The 17,035-nt window shown below is 52.8% G+C and overlaps 1 protein-coding gene across 4 annotated transcripts in view; it reads left to right on the forward strand.

The window, feature by feature from the left end:
* Window positions 1–4,346: 4,346 nt before the first annotated feature.
* The window catches only part of GTF2IRD1 (GTF2I repeat domain containing 1), a 59,705-nt gene continuing 47,016 nt past the window's right edge, over window positions 4,347–17,035 (forward strand). For 3 of the 4 annotated variants that reach the window (XM_058854154.1, XM_058854156.1, XM_058854157.1), the window contains exon 1: window positions 4,347–4,411. The gene's annotated coding sequence lies outside the window, so the exon portion shown is untranslated. The remainder of the gene's footprint in view (window positions 4,412–17,035) is intronic. The other variant, XM_058854155.1, reaches the window with a different exon arrangement.

Here is a 17,035-nt window from a genome sequence, read left to right on the forward strand (position 1 = left end):
CTGCCTGCTCCCTGCCCTGGATGGGTGCTGCAGAGCAGAGCACAGCACAGGAAAAATATTTTGTGCCTAATATTTAAAGATCTTGAGAGTATTTAACTTAAAAAAGACCCAGTGGGGTCTGGCACGGCTCTTAGATTTAAAGCATGGGTAAGTAGAGCAGATGTGTGGGTTGGTATGGTGGGTGCAGAGCTGGGACCATTCCAGAGGCACCAGTGTGGGGCACTGGACACGTCATGCAGACCAGACCTCAACCCTCCCCCCACAGTCCCTTCCAGAGAAAACTGAGAGAAAGTGCTTCTCCAGCCCGTCTCTTAATTAAAACCCCCAGCATGTTCTGGCCCTTGCTCATTCCAACAAAAAGAATCCAGGGTATTAATTACCAGATCAGTGGATAACATCGTTACGTTTACTTTTGTACTGTGCAGACCCTGGGGGAATGTCGGTGCCTCCTGCCCTTGGCATCAGCGCTGCAAGGGCACGAGCGGGTGGGTGCCCAGCCTGCACTGAGGGTTGTGCCAGGCTGGCAGCGCCACTGGGCTACCAGCACCAAGACCCCAAGCCTGCAGAGAACTGACACCCTTAGCTCATTCCCAGCATGGCAGCAGGTGGATGGTGGGGACATGGGGCCTTCAGAGGTGATGGCTTAGCCAGGGAGACTGCATGGGTGTTGCAATCAAGGGCTGAAAGCAGCCTTGAAGGGGAGAGCAAGGAGCTTTGCTGGGGCTGCAGTCCCACGGGAAAGGTGACAAGAGGAAAAGCGGGAGCCACACTGCGAAATTCTGCAATGATTTCAAAGGCTGAGGCTGTAACCTCAGCTGCGGATTTGATTAAAAATGGATGAATAACAGCCTGACCTTGGGCAGGGCTCAGGCAGGCACACCCCCTAGACCCTGCCAGGAGGAGGTGATGCTCTCAGCCAAAACCTGGTGTGTGGATAACCCTGATGCCTGCATTTCCACCTCACAGAGAGGGATTTCCATGGGTTGGGCCTCACCTGTACCTTTACAATGCCTGAGGTGTGCAGAGGGGAACCCAAAGCCAAAGGCTGGGTTGTTGTGTTCCCCTGGGGTTTTGCTGGTACTTGGGTGTGTGTGTGCAGGATTCTCCATCCCCTGAACTCCTGAGCCAAAACCAACCCCAGGGGCATCAGCTTAGGAAAGGGCTCTTTACTCCTGCCAGGTAACATGAGGGTCAGAATGATGGGGGAAGTCAGAATGTGGAAATCTCCCTGCTCTGCTCTCCAGGACACTGTTCAGAAGCTCTGCTCCAGTAGCACTTCACTCTACATAGCACAGAAATAATTCAGTGGACAGCTTGAATTGAAAAAAGCCTTTTTTCTGTTGCACTGGAGCAAATCCTTTGAGCAGTACAGCTTGAAAAAACAGCAGGGCTGTGGGCACTTGGTGGGCAATGAGGTGTGTGAGGTCCAGGTAGGCAGAGCAAAATCTTGCTCTTCCAAGTGGAAATGATGGCTGGAGAAGCTCTTTCCCCCTCCACAAACCTCAAAGCCTCCCACCCAGTTATGCAGATCCCAGTATTTTCTCCTCTAGGCTTTTTTTGTGTGTGGTTTTTGCGTCTCCCAGCCCTGCTCTGGGTGATGCCAGGCCCCTGCAGCCACACTGCTCACCAGAGACCTGCCTGGGAATATGAGTTGGGGGTAGGCTTCCAGAAACGTCCTGCTCTTTGATCTATAATTTAAAAACCATTTTGTTTTGTCTTGGTCGCTTTCACCAGCAATTTGCTATAGCAAAAGAACACAATACCCCTTCAGGAAGAAGAAATATACTCATTCTTTCAATTAAATTTCTCCTGACTTTACTAAAACTTCTCCCCTGTTCCCTCTTCTGAAGAAGCAGCTTTTCTCTTTTTTTTAATTTTATTTTTGTGATCTCCAATTCCACCGAGACAGAAGAAATCAGCATATCAGAGAAAACAACAATCCTTGTGATGCCCAGCAGTCATTAATTAACAAATTATATAAAAAAAGAGTTCTGCAGATAGGATTGTTTCCTGGTGATGTTGCTTTTTCTTTTGTTGGCACTGTGACAAGGAAGTTCTTTATTGCTGAGATAGAGCAGATTAAACCATCCCTGTCACAGTGGACAGCTTTGTGTGGTTCATTCTTTTGGTCCCCAAATAAAATGTCCTGTCCCAAATTTTACCCTGTTGTGACAGGTTTCCTCCTTGGTGGGAAAGAGATGCAAGGGTACGTTTGAGCCATAGCATCTGTCCCTCAGCTGCACCAGGTGTCCTCTTCCTCAGCATGAGCATCCCCAGATGGTGGGGGGCTGAGCTGAGCTAACCTGAGTGGATTCAGTTGCAGTGGAACATCTGTGGAACATCTGTGGAACATCTGTAGTCCCACCAGGTCCACCTCCTCCCTGAAGTCCACAGTCTCAAGTGGCAACAGCTCCAGGAGATCTCAAGTGGCCCTGCTCTTCTTCCCACCATCTGCCATGGGCACTGTGGGGCCACAGAGCAGGGGATGTGCACAGCCACAGCACAGGGAGGTGGCATCAAAATACACTTTTTTTCCACCTTCTTTTTATTAATCATGCAGATTTCCCCACTCAGGGGCCACAGGCATGGGCAGGCAGTGTACCAGGGGAAGTGACGGAGGGCACCAGCAAAAGCAGGACATGGAAATCTGCCTGTTCTGCACAGGCAGCTCCCCCATACTGTTCCTGGTGACCTAGTTAAATTAATTTTGGTGGGTGGTTGTTTTTCTGGTGGGGTGGTGTCTTAATTAGCCAAAAGATGCCCTGATTTCTTTCTTCACAGTAAGATCTGTCATTTAATTTGTCAGCTAGTGTGTTCTCATGCACCATTCATGGTTCCAGGCACCACAGGTACGAATTAGGGACCAGCTCTGACCACCCCAGTGGGACCTGTCTTGCCCTGAATATTCCAACTGGAAACTGGGATTTGCTATAAGCCTGGGAAGCCCTCAGCCTATGGCTGTGAGTGCAATGAGTTTGCCAGACTTGATGACGTGGGGAATGACATGAAGTGCTGGGTGCTTGCATGCACAGAAAAACCCCCTTCTACGCTCCTCCAGAAACTGGAAAAAGAGTGTTTCCTCTTAAAAATGTTTTCCTCTCTCTGTGGCCCTGTAAAGGGGAGATAATGGAGCAGCTGCCTAACACATACTTCCAGGGAAAAGTGTCAGTGCTTCTAAAACTTCAGAGGTTAAAATATCGTCAAGTTATTTTTAGTAGTTTTTCATTCATTTTAATTGGTCAACATGCAGCAAGGAACTCAGAAAAGCATCGCTTACTCCTGGTGGGTTGCTTTCTCCATGTGGAGCCATTCTGTGCTAAGCCAAGGCGTGCAGACCTGAGCTGTGCAGGCACAGACTGTGCTGAGCTGAGCTGTGCCTCTGAAGCAGCTCTCTGACAGGCTGAGAGAGATGGGGTTGCTCACCCTGGAGAAGGTTCTGAGGAGACCCCAGAGAACTCAAGAGACACTTCCAGTGCCTAAAGGGGCTCCAGGAGAGCTGGAGAGAGATTTTGAGCAAGGGCCTGGAATGAAAGGACAGAGAGGAATGGCTCCACACTGCCAGAGGGCAGGGAAGAATTTCTTCCCTGTGAGAGTGGCAGGGCCCTGGCACAGGTTGCCCAGAGAAGCTGTGGCCACTCCATCCCTGGAAGTATTCAAGGCCAGGTTGGATGGGGGCTTGGAGCAACCTAGTCTAGTGGAAGGTGTTCCTCCCCATGACAGGGGGCTGGAAGAAGGTTTTTGAGGTCCTTTCCAACCCAAACCATGACGTGATGCTGTAATTCCATGCCATGCCATGTCCCGACGGACAGAGCCACGCCAGGAGGTGCCAATCCACACGATGCCATGTCAAACCCAGCCGTGCCAGCACCAACAGGTGGCGACAGGCACCCACGGCACCCCCAGGACCAGCCGCGCCGGGGACGCGCCGGGGACGCGCCCGCGTGGCCCCGGTACGTCTTGGCTCGTCCCCGCCGCGGTGTGAAAGGACTTCGCAGAGCTCACCCCCGCCTTCACAAGCCCCCCCCTCTCCGTTTTCGGGCTGGTTAATCCCGTGTGGAAAGGGCAGCCAATGGATGCGGCCGTTGCGCGGGGTTGGGATTAGCGGCGGGGCGAATGGCTGGCACTTTTACTGGGATTACAGAACAAAGAACTGCTCTCCCTGCCCGATTTGGGGTGTGGGGGGGGAAAAAAAAAAAACAACAAAACAAGACACCCCCACTCGGGTTCTTTTCATTCCTTTAGGCCCCTGTCGGGTTGTACCGGCTCCGCCCGGGAAGCGGCGGGAGGCGGCGGGAGGCGGCTCCATCCCGGCCCCCGCCCGCTCCCGCCGCCCCCGCCGCCCCCGCCGCTCCCGCCGCTCCCGCGCAGCCTCGCCGGGGGAGGCAGCAGCGCCGCGCCCCAACCGCCCGCGGTAAGGAAAAGTTTTGGCCTCCCCTCCCCTCTTGACGGGTCCCCTCTCCATCCCCAGTCACGGCCCTGGGGGAGCCGCGGCCGGGGGCGTGCGGGGGTGGTAGGTGCGATGGGGCGCAGGGGGATATTGAGGCTGGGGGGATGCTGGGGGGTGATAGGGCTGGGGGTGGCGGGGATAGGGCTAAGGGATGCAAGGGGACATCAAGATTCGGGGGATGATCGGGAGCGTTAGGGCTGGAGGTGTGCAGGGGAGCTCTAGGGATCCTGGGGGAGGGTGGTGCTGAGGGATGCAGCGCAGGACGTTAGGGCTCGGGGTGAGTGCTGCGAGATGCAGAGGGGCAGCAGGGCTGCTGTAGGGGTGATGCGGCTGCACGGGTGCTGAACCACGGCAAGGCACGGGGGATGTCAGTGGGCAGTGGGGTTGCTGGGGGGATGATAGAGGTTGAGGGGAGCAGTCGGGCGGGGGGGCATGCTGGGCTCTTCAGGGCTGAGGGATGCTGGGGGCAATAGGGCTGCTGGGGGGATGCTAGGGCTGGGGGATTCAGGGGGACATTAGGGCTGCTGGGGGTTGATAGGGTTTTGGGGGGTGCAGTGTGGCATCAAGGCTTGGGGGGTGTTGGGGAGCAATTGGGTTGCTGAGGGGGATGCTGAGATTATTAGGGCTGGAGGGATGCTGGGGGAGGAATGCCAGGCTCATTAGTGTGGGAGAGTTCAGGCGGGTGATAGGAATACTGGGAGCTGATGGTGTTGGGGGATGCTGCAGGGCAGTAGTGCTGGGGGAGGGCATTAGGATTGGGGGGTGCTGTAGGGCAGTAGAGCTTGGGAGGAATTCAGGAGGTATTAGGGTTGGGAAGGATATTGAAGATGTAGGGCTTGGAGATGCTGGGGATATTAGAGCTGATGGGGGTGTTGAGCTCATTAGGGCTGGTGGGGGGAATGCTGGCGTTGATGATGGGCCTTGGGATTGCTGGGGTCCATGGGGGCTGTGAAGGGATGCCAGGAAGCAATAAGGCTGTGAGGGCATTAGGAGTTGGGGGTGATAGTGCTGCAGAGGGGGTGCAGAGAGCAGCAGAGCTGGGGAGTGCTGGATTGGGGATGTCAGGCTGGCCCTCAGTGCGCAGCACCTCGGTGGTGGCCCACATCCTGAAGGCAGCTCCGGGACCACCACTTGCCCTGGTTGCGTTGGACGATGCCAGGCAGGAAGGGGAGCTGGAAGCAGGGCTCTGCCGGAGCTTGTCTCCTCTTTGCTGGTGTGGGGATTGGCAGCAGTGCTGCTGGAAATAGAAACACGATGTTGAGCTGATGAAGCACTTGGGGCTTCGTCTGGACTGGTCACCGGCCTTGTCACTGTGGCCTGAAGGAACAGGCATCCTCTACAGGGGCAAGTGGAGGATTTTCGTTGCCAAGGGATGAATGTGATAGGGAGAAAGTTGCTCCCTGACGAGGAGGTGCCCTTGTCCTTCCAGCGTGTGGGGCTGGCAGTGGGTTTATCTGGGATAAGCTGTAAATTGGAGTGATCCTATTAATGCATCTTGTGCAGGAGTGAGCCTTGGGCCCGGTGATGCTGTGCAGGTAATCCTGGGTGTTTGTGGTGGGCTCTGGGCACAGTCAGGCGAGGGCACTTTGGGAGGTGATGGTGCCACTGAGCACCATGGCAGAGCCATGGCATTAGGTGCTGTGGGCTCTTTGGGGTTGGTCACCCAGCCTACTGCCACATCTGTCACCTGTCAGTGTGCAGGCTGTGGATGTTGGGGACATCAGTGTGCAGCCTTGCTTAATGGGAGCCCTCGGCTTCAGGGTGTCTGCTCTTCGTGCTGCTCCCACTGAAGGAGCTGTCGGAAGTGCTGCAGCTGGGGAATAATTTTGTAGATGTGAGAGCCTTTAATTCCACAGAGCCCCCAACAATTCATCCATACCCATTAAACTGGTTGTTGCCCATCTGAGCCCACCCTTCTGTGGGAACTGCTGCAGCACTCCTTCTGAAATGAGAAAGCGATATGGGGACCACCAGGATGAGACCTGACCCTCCTGGCAGCCAGCAGGGGCTGGGGTGCTGAAGGCCATGTCCCAGAGCCTGTGCTGCAGCCCCTGCAGGCGGAGCAGCAAGCCCTGGCACAGCAGCACGTGCTGCCATTGGAGCAATGTCAGCAGCCGGGCGCGAGTCAGGATCGTGTGGCAGGGCAGTGTGGTTTTATGAACACCCGTGGGTCCCCTGCTCTTTAACCCTGCAGGGCCAGAGTCTCTGTGACCACCGGTGGCAGTGGCCACTAAGGGACAGGGTGCCCTGCTTTGGGGCTGTGCCACTGGTCTTCCCATGCACCCTGGCTCTCCAAGCTGGCATGGCCTCTCAAAGCCACATTTTTGGGGTGACACCTGCCAGGGATGTATCTCCACTCTGTGGACAGGAGAAAGGATTGGGCAGCTGCCCTCACATGGTGCTTGCAGAAGCCAAGGAATGATGCCAGGGATATGCTCTTGTGGCCACTGCTGCCTGTGTCTGCTGTCCCTTCTGAGAGGTGTTTCCCATCTCTGGAGGAGCTGCTGGTGTTGCCACTGGTCACTGCTCACACAGGTTTGCTAATGAGAAGCTGGGACAGGTGAGCAGGAAGCATGCTGAAGGACAACCTGGCTCTATCTGCCTGGATGAGACACAGTGCTCTTACTGGCAGCCCAGCCCTTTCACGAGAACCTTGCATGTCCTTGCATGGGGCAGGAGGTGACAAGAAAGGTGGTGTTTGGGGCCAGCACAGAGGGTACAGGTCTGGCTGTACCACATGGTGTGCGTTGCATATAACTGGAGTGATGTCCTGCTTAAAGGAAGGAGAAAAATACCAAACCCCCAAAGTCCCAGTCCAAAACACGACCTCTGGCTACTGGAGTTAATGGGGGATTCCCGTCTGCTTCTCCCACAGGAAATAGCTCAGATTTTTTTTGGCAATTATCAATGCCCTGTACTTCCTTCAGGAATTTTGTCAGCATCACCCCAGCAGCCAGGCTGGAGGAATGCATAGGGACTCCAGCTGGATGTTTGCTGCAGGGCTGACCCCTGGGGTGGGTGCAGGGCTTGGTGCTGGCTGTGCCCATCTTGGGCAGTGGTGTTGGGGCATGCTTATTCTGTGTGCTGCCAGCACCCATTTGCAGATGCCTGTGGTGGTGGTGGTTCCTCATGGAAGAAAATGTATGAATGGATCCTGCTGCTCCAGAGTGACTGGGCTGAGGTGCCAGTGGTATGTGATGGTTTGGGGAAGGGGATGATGAGCAGGCGAGGGGCTGTGTTACTGTTCTTGCTTTGCTCCTCCAGCCACGTGTGTGGCTGTGTTAACACCTTACTGGTGATGACAAAACTTCTTCAAGGCTTTGAAGGGGGAGCAGAGGTTTGCCACCACCAGAGACATTCTCGAGGACAGGGAGGAGGAGAGGAAAGGACCTATTGGGAGCCCCTCCCGAGATGGAGATAGCTATCTGTGAGCTAAATATGTGTTTATTGGCTTGTTCATTGGGAAGAGCCCAGCTGGAAGCTATGGGGAAGGGCGTCTGGTGTCCATCTGGATTGTGGGGCTGGGGACAGAGAGCAGCCCTGGCTGGAGGTTTGCAGAGTCTGCACTTTGCAGACTGAAGTGAAGCTTCCCAGGACTTTGCTCTGCCCTGTGGCAGCCCTGTCCCTTCGCAGGGCATGTAGAGTTTACACTTCTTGAAATGTTATCTTTAAAAAGCAGTCAAGAGCTTCAGGAAGCTGCAGGTGGGCTTTAGGAATTGTGGCCATGGGGATTTCTGGCTTGCCATTTTGATGCTTCATTTCTTGGTACAGCCCCCTTGGATAAATTTGCTTCAGTCCTGAAAGTGGTGAAGCAGTGGCCTGGGGTGTTTCTGCCAGAGAGACCCCCCCAAATCACCTGGGGCATGTGAGACCACCTCATGTCCCATCCTGGCCCAGGAGCTGCTGCCAAACACCACCTTAGGAACTTACCTAGAGCACAGCAATGCTCTCCTTGCTGTGGGAGCAAGGGAAAGCATCCCTTAAGGTGGGATATTGTGGAGAAAAGCACTGGGTACATGGATCCCCTCCTTGGGAGCAGATTGTGCTGAGCAGTATTTACATTCATCCATGCAAACGGCTTCTGTTGGAGTTTCCTGGCTTCACGTTGTCTTATCTCTGCTCTGTGCTGGTCTAGCTGGTTTTAAAAGATAATTAATCTTGGTGGAATGAGTAGGGGACCGGCAAGGAGCATCACTGCTGCTGCATGGCCATGTGAACATCATTGTCCTTTGCCAGTGTGTCCCTCCTCAAAGCCAATCTCCACCTCTCTTATGAGGGCTGAGATGTCCATCTTAATTTTCTTTTAATCTCTAACATCAAACAGAGCAAGTGCCCGTGGGTAGGTTGGTGTGGACCCAGGATGGGTCCTGGAAATGTGCCATCTAGTACCCGCCTGTGTGCCTGAGACTTCTGCCCCAGGAGATTGAAGAGACAAGCCCAGATGCCTCCTGCCCATGGGTGACATCCCCTATGGGGTGTGCTGGGGTCTGGCAGTGCCCCTGAGCCATCCAAGTGGGTGCAAAGGCTTGTGGTGAGCACCACAGATCTGTTGTTGATCTGTTCCCACAGCCCCAAAGGCAGATTAAAACCTGGGAGCCCAGAGGGTGCTTTGAGGTATAGATCTCTCTGGAGATGGCTGGGAAGAAGACTGGTGGACAGTATGTTTTTAACCATTTTTAATTCTTGGATAATTTCTTGAACTGTTTGGTGATCTGTGTGGATGCTGGTGGCTGCCAGGGTTGTGTGTCCTGCTGGGCTTGGGTGTACCTTGGAGGAGAAACTTCGCCCTGCATTGGATTCACAGAGGTTGCACGGACTTACGTGCTTCTGAGAGAAAAACACAGTGCCTGGGCCTTCATGGCCAGCAGCAGCAGCCTTTTCAGTCCCACTTCCAATCCCTGGATGAGGCAGGAGGGATACATGGGATCCTGACCATGGGTTGTGCCAGTGGCCATATAGGAGCCCTTGTCTTCCTTCTCCCTTGCTAAAGAAAAAAAAAAAAGGCAAAAAACAAACAAAAACCTTCAAAGCTTTTCAACAGGTAACTGTGGTTTGGAAGAACATAGAAGCAGTTGGTCTGGCTTAGGGAAAACTTACAGAGTGGGAGTCTTCCAGAGCAAGATGACACTGGTAAATGAAAACACTGCAGTGGGTGAGAAAAATCTCCATGGTTTTAAATGGTTGCTGTGCTGGAGGATGCTTCACCCACCTTTAAAGGGATGAGTGCATCTCTGTGCCCAGGTTTTGGCAGAGATCGCTGTCTTTAGCTCCAGCTGTGTCTGTGTGGATGTGTCTCCTGCCTGGGAAGGCTCCTACTCCTCAGTGCCTTCGAGAGGTGACCTTGCCTTGAGGCACTGGCTGCCAGGTTGCTCATTTGCTGCTGGGCTCCAACCCGGTAGCACCAGGGAATTGGCCCTGGGCAGTGGAGACAGCTCTGGCCATCACACCAAGCTGGAGGTGTCTGCCTGGAGCTGGGCAGACCTCCCACGCTGACAGGACACACAGATGAAAGGGACAAACCCAGCCCTGCTGCTAATTAGCAGCAATCCTTATGCCAGATGTTAACCCTGTCCACTTCCGAGGGGCTCAGCGCCAGGAAGCGTCGGTGGCACGTCGATGGCACAGTGACACCAGGACTAGTGCCAGTGAGGCAGGTGCTGCCCTCCCCTCCCTGCCCGCTGCTGGGGAGTGCTGCAGGATGCTGGAAGGTCTTGGATGAGGCTTGAGACAAGCTGCAGGGCTGAGATCCCAGAGGGACATCGGTGGCAAGGGTAGGGTTTTCCCTGGATGGGTGCTGCTGCTTGGATTTTCACAAGAGGTACCGTAAAGGATGGGTTGCATTCATGGTAGGGTGGATACTGAGCCCAGTGGGATGGGTATTTTGTCATGTCTCCTCTAGCACTGGTAGGATGAGGCTGTGCCCACTGTGGCTGTGCTTTGGGATCTGTTTGAGGCTTTCACCAAAGCTACTCTCCTTCCCACTGAGCCGGATTTCTGCCTGTTTCACTCCAGAGTAGGAGACAGGGACGGAAAAACCTGTAGGAAAAGCAGGATTATGTCTCCCTAATTAGTAGGGGCCTGATTATAATTTCTTCCCAGAGCTCTGGTAATGATTAAATATGTGGGAATTATCTTTTATTATTTGTATTGCATTATTATTTAGAAGGCTGGGACCCTGTTTGCTGTGCAGACAGGGAATGACAGTCCTTGCCAGGAGGAACGCTGTCTCTGGCGTCCTGGTCTGGGTAGATTGGGGGTTGAGCTCTGTGTGCCCGTGGCATTACCCAAATTGCTACAGCAGCTCCCCACCCCGGCACTTAAAAGAATTTAAAGCATTGAATTGTATGTCTTTTTGCTTGCATGTGACTCACATCTGTTTTAGTATGGGGAAAAAAGAAATTAGTGTATTACTGTGACCTCTGAAATCATGATTTACATAGAGATTTTAAATCACATATATATATCTATGTTTTTCGCACCAGGATTGTCAAAACCCAGGCGTTGGCCACTGCTTTAAGATGCTCTGGCTTTATTGTTGGAGGGCTACAATAAAGCAATCTTGTTAGGTAAACATAATGATGTTACGAGCCACCATCTGCTGAAGAGCTGCTGCAGGGAGCAGTGGGAGCTGCCTGCTGTACTGCTGCTCCCCTGCTACTTCCTGCTGGCTGGTGTCAGATGTGTCCTAGGAGAAACACGAGTGGCTGGTATGGATGGAGAAAGGGCTTTTTCTTATGGCTTCCTCCCTCTTAATCAGCTGGGATATGAGCTGTGGAACCCTTCCAACTGGTGAGGAGCAATTCCCACTGGAGCGTAGTGAGGCTGTTGAGGTGATGGTAGGGTCATTGGCAAGTTTCCCAAAAACTGGGCCACCACATTGCTGAGCTGTGGACACCCAGATATGTGGGAATGCTCTGGCCTCTGAGGACACCCCAAGATGCCACCAGGTCCCTGAGTCCCACAGAATCATCCTTGCTCCCACCCGAGCAGTGGGATGACACCATCCTGGTGGCAGCAGGGACCCCCATGCCCCTCTGGGTGCAGACTTGCAATCACTGGCATGAAGGATTGCATTTGGTCGGCAAAATATGTGAGGAACTTTGCTTATTTAAAATGCCTTTGGGGGTTTGGGTCTTAAATAAACATCCTGGTTGGGGTTTAGGTTGGAGGTTTTCATCCTGGGAAAGGCAGGCTTGGGGGGAAGGGAGCTGCACCAGTGCCCCGAGCCTGCACGCACCTTCTGACAAAGTTAAAAATTGGCTTCATTAGAAGAGGATCACTGGAAATAAATTGCTCTGCACCCTTTAGGGGAATTGCTGGGCTGTAATTTCATCTTGTCTTTCTGGGGAAAAATTCCCAGAAACCCTTTAAGTGAAATTACAGCATTTATACCCTCAGCTAGTGTTTGGTATTTTTGGCCCCCAAAATGTGTTTACTTCCATATCTCCAGATGAAGTTCATCCAGGATTTTGAATCATGGAACCATAGAATGGCTTGGGTTGGAAGGAACATTAAAGATCATCGTGTTCCAGCCCCCTGCCATGGACAGGGACACTTTCCACTGTCCTAGGTTGTTCCAAGCCTCATCCAACCTGGCCTTAGACACTTCCAGGGATGGGGCAGCCACAGCTTCTCTGGGGAGCCTGTCCCATCAGAGGTGGGGGTTAGCTGGGGTTCACTGCATGTGCCAGTCCCCTGCCAGCCCTGCCCCACAGCTCCTTGGCAGATGCCAGGCTGGGAAAGGACCATGCTGGGCATCAGGACCCTTGTGGAACAGCATGGGCCAAGCAGTGCCCCAGTGCTGTTACTACAGATCCACAGGCAGAGGTGAGTGGGTGGTGACCTTTAACAGGACATTAAACATGTATTAAACCTGTCAGAATTAGTGTCAGGCTGGTTTAGTTTTCCCTGTTTGTTTGTTTAAAATGAGAGGGGAGAAAAAAGACATTTAAGAGGGACAAGCATGACTGGTGTCATGAGCTGATCAGCCTGAAACATCCCATCCCATATGAGCCCTCAGAGTGAGGACCTGGCTCTGGGATGGACCCAGCATCCCCCTGTGCCCTTCCCACAGCTCCTTGCTGGATCCTGCTGTGTCCATTCCCCCACCTTCATCTCTGCCCCTCAAATACTTATTGGTTAGGTGGGCTGATTTTTCCTCCCACCTGTCTAAAGGTTTATTCCTTTGGAGGGTGGAAAAGTGAGATCAGCCCCTCACTGGTGCTGTCTTCCCACAGCCACCCACCACCTTCCCTGTCTGAAGATTATGTGCTCTCTTGAAAACTTCTTTGTTTCCCCACATTTTCTGTTGTAATTTATGTATGATACCACTGCTTGTTGAAAAACAAGTTCTTTATCTCTGTGGGAATTACACCTGCAGAAATCCAGCCCTATTGCTGCCTGCATGAGGCTCTACATGATAAAAGACAAGTCCAGCACCACTCCTGTAATGCAAATGTTTCCTCTATTTTCACATCAGGCAAGGGTGATGCTTGGCTCCCCTCTGCACCTCACCTCAGTGCTCTCTGAACACCAGCTGCTTGGGTTGGGGCTTGAACCCAAATAAATTTTCTCCCCCCCTTTATTTATTTCTCTCTCCCCTAGCAGCATAGAGTCCTAAATATATATTTTCTCCTTTTGGTTAATTTTTTTTTATTTTTTTCTGCAAGCAAAATGCATATTTCAACACTTGCTGACCTTTGGGTGCACCATGGTGCCGATGGACAGAGCAGAGAGTGTGTGTCCCACAGGGCCTGGGGTGCCTGTGGTCAAGGCTGGCAGTGCACTCCTGGAAAGGGCTATTTTTAACTGCTGGGCTCCCATCAATGCACTTGAGCACGTAGGCGTCCTTTATTATTTTAAACATGATCATTCAAAACAATGTGGAATTGTCTCTGCTGTGGGGAACTGCTCTGGATGCTGCAGAATACGGCTTTTGCTGTTGTGGGGTCTCATCCTTGTCCAGACTGGATGGACTTTGCTGTGGCATTGTCCCCATGGGGCATGGAAGCTGCTGGTGCCTGTTGGCAGCTTGAGCTGGCACTTTGGAAGGTGCAAGACCAGAAGAGCAGAAGGGTTAAGGTTAGGGTTAGGGTTAGGGTTAGGGTTAACCCTAGAAGGGAAAATATCTCCTGCCAGGGCTGCAGGTGAGGAGAGCAGCAGGAGGGTGACTCTTCCTAGCTCTGGCTGATGACTTGCTTGTGCTACATGTGCTGCCCCACGTCCCCATGGCTCCCAAAACTGTAAGTGGCAGCCACTGGTGCATACAACATTGCTTGTCTGTGAACCAGGACATGTTTCTGGGGTCTTTTCTTCCTCCTCCCATAACACTGTTTGTGCCTGGATCTGGCTCAGGGGTGCAAAGCTGAGTTTATACCCTCAACATGTGCTCTCTGCCTGAAAGCCATTGTGACAGCTATGGAAAACCTCCCAGCAAACACCATTCCTCTCAACCCTGTGTGCTGTGGGTGTGCTTCCCTCTTTACTAACCCACTTTTCCCAGTGATGCCATGACAGGCATTTAAGCCCAGAACCTTCCTTCCCAGTATGGATTTTGCTTTCTGCTTGAGTCTGTGTAGTGCCACTGGTATTTGGAGTAGCTTAAAGGATGCTGTAGAGAGACAGGCTGCCACTCTGGGGTGCTTTGTGTCCTCAGTAGCGAGGCAATGGACATGGGGGGAGGTGTTCATGGGGATGGAGCAGTATCTCTCCTTGGAGGTGCTGATACCCAGGGGGGCTGGTGGTTTGGGGCTGTAAGAAGCACTCCTTGAAGATGCTGGAGAGCTGCAGGATCATACTCAGCTCCTGGGCAAAGCCTCTTCAGAGTGGCTGGCCTGGTTTCTCATCCCAGTCCCAAATCACTGGCCCTGGGTTGAGGTTAAGGTGCTTCCTTTCATCTTGAGGAAAAACAGCATTTTGTTTTGAATTGGTTTTTGGGGCTCTCTCTGGGTCAGCAGGTTATCAGAGGATGAAGCAGAGTGGCTGAAATAAATCCTATTTAAATATTTACCTGTCCACTATGAAGTAGTTCTGCGTTTACCTGCTCTGGCTGCATGAGGAGTGAAGAGCTGAGTGCTGAGTGCTCACCTGCTCCCTGGGCACAGCATTTGCACCCTTGCTGCACCCCTTGCCTAATTACTTCCCACCCATTTAAGAGGAACTGATTGAGAAATGAATTCACAATCCCAAGGGCCCAAATGTAGATGCTGTGATCGCTGTGGAGTGGGGATGGATGAGGGTGAGTGTGCTGCTTCCTGCACTTTTGGCTGCAGCAAGGGGTAATTAGGGGTTTCTGGTGTCAGGGTGATTTGATGTTCGAAAATTCTCATTTTTTATCGGTTCCTACAGGTTTTTTGCATATGAGGCTGTGTGGGTCTTGACAGGGTTTGGGTCTGTGCTCAGCAATGTCCTGAACTGGGGTGATGGTGAGGCTGAGTTGGTCTCTGGTACATCCCCTCGTTGCCCACCCCATGGATGATCACATTAGAGGGTTCCCATTTTCCAACTCAGCATGCCTGTTTACAAAAACTAAGCTGTGAACCCTAAAAATAAGCCATATGCTCTCTGCCTTCCCTGTCACAAGGTAGATTTCCTTTACCCAGCCCCCAAAATCTCTTTTTTTGAGACCCACCCTCCGTGGTATAACATCTCATGGAAGTATCACCAACCAGCAGCTAAGTCGGCATCGAGCCACCTCTCACACACACTCTCATGGTTTCATGATGCAGATATATTTATTTTCTGTTATTTATGAGGTGCCTGAGCCAAGATCCTCGTTTGCCTGGAGGCAAGGAACTGGGGTGCCTTATGGCATCTTTGGCACCCCAATCCTGCCCTGGGCACCCCAGGAGGTGGTGGGTGCTGGACCTTGGGTGCTTATTTCCCTGCCCTTGCATCTAAAGTAGGCTCTCTGAATTTGGGACGCTGCTTTGTCGGGCGCCAGAGCTGCCGATTAAGGGAAACGTGCCACAAGGCAGGTTTGCTTTGCAGGATTAAAAGCAAATAAATATTTATGCATTATGCAAAGCAGCTCTGATAAGATATGTGTGTCATTGGGAATTTGAAGCAGTTTCAACTTGGCCCTGAGATGAAGGGGTGTGTGTGTTGATGTGGTATGGGGGCTTAAAGGGACGTTTCTTCTCCTGCTGCAGAAAAATAAAAATAGGGAGAGAAAAACAAGGGGTTTCTTGCTTCTTGAGCTGCTCTGGTCTTGGGTTTCACCATCTCCTGCATCCTTATGTCTTTAGCTGCAAAAATGGAGAAGAGCCAGAGAGAGAGAGCAGTGCAGGCAGCATTTTGGATGCAAATATAATGCTGGCCCTGCTCCTAATATTCACTGTGTTTACATGTAAATGCAAACAACTGTTGACTTAGTTTCAATAGATAATGTATTTCATAACACAATGGAAATGAGAATTAAGCTGGAATTTAGCAGGAGGGAACATGTGTTTCTGCAAGACCTTGGGCTCTGCTGGCCCCATGGTATTGGGGGACACCTCTGCCAATGGTTTCCCTGGCTAATCCTTTCCAAAACAGTGTGAGCAGGACAAGGGCAGGGCTGGGTGGCTGCAGGTTCAGGGAGCTGAGCTGACCCACTGGTGAACAGGGGTTCCTGGGGCCAGGGCTCATCTGGGCCAGTTTCTTCCTGGGAAAGAAGGGCCTTGTGTGCTCTAGGGTGGGTCAAGGTGTCAGGGAAGGGAAATGCTGTCCCAAGCTGCCGTGTTCAAGCCTGAGTGATGACAAGTCCTGGGAAGGAGGAGGTATCAACAGCTACGTCACCTTGTCCCGACGTGACTCCAAGCAGAAACACGTGGGAGAGGACCTGCCTTGTTTTCGGGCCAGATCCTGGCCAGCCCCAAGCCATCCTTGCAGGGCTCCCTGGGGCCAGGCAGCCTGTGAATCAGGGCTGTGATCAGAGCCACTCCCACTGCATCTGCCCTGGGCTGGCACACTCCCCACCCCAGTGCAAATCCCTCTGGGAGCACCAGGTGAGACCCTGGCACCACAGCAAACCCCTCAAGATGCTGTGCTGTCCTGCCCAGGTGAAGGCACCGATGGCTACACACAGCTCCTCAGAGCCCCCAGAGGCAGAGGTGTTGCTGGGGGGATTGCAACCAGCAGCTGTCCCTGGATGTGGGTCTGTCCCATCCATCTGTCCCTGTCCCTGGCTAGCTGCCATCAGCACAGCAAGGCTTATGGTGCTCAGCGTTCAAAACAGCCAAGCCTTTGTGAATGTGGGGGTAATTTTGTGGTGTGCACCCAAGATGTGTTAGGCATTGGAGAATGTCCCCACAGGAGCTGTGGGGATGGTCACACTGGTGGGGACAGCTTGGCTGGAGGTGGCATGGCCCCAGCAGCCAGTGGGGTCTCTTAAGCAGGACCTGGTGTTGCTGCCCCAGCTGGGATTTGCTCGGGACCGTGGCACCCAGAGCCATTTGTTTGGGTCAGCAGTGACACTGAGCCTTGCCAGTCCCACAGCACCGGTGGGGTTTGTAGGTTTTGGGACTGGTGTCATGGCCAGAGGCTGCCTGGGGAGGAAATGGGGATCCTGGCTGGCTGCACCGTCAGTACCTGCCTCACTTGACGGGT

The sequence above is a fragment of the Poecile atricapillus genome, chromosome 21, assembly GCF_030490865.1.
Source record: "Poecile atricapillus isolate bPoeAtr1 chromosome 21, bPoeAtr1.hap1, whole genome shotgun sequence".
NCBI classification, from domain to species: domain Eukaryota; kingdom Metazoa; phylum Chordata; class Aves; order Passeriformes; family Paridae; genus Poecile; species Poecile atricapillus.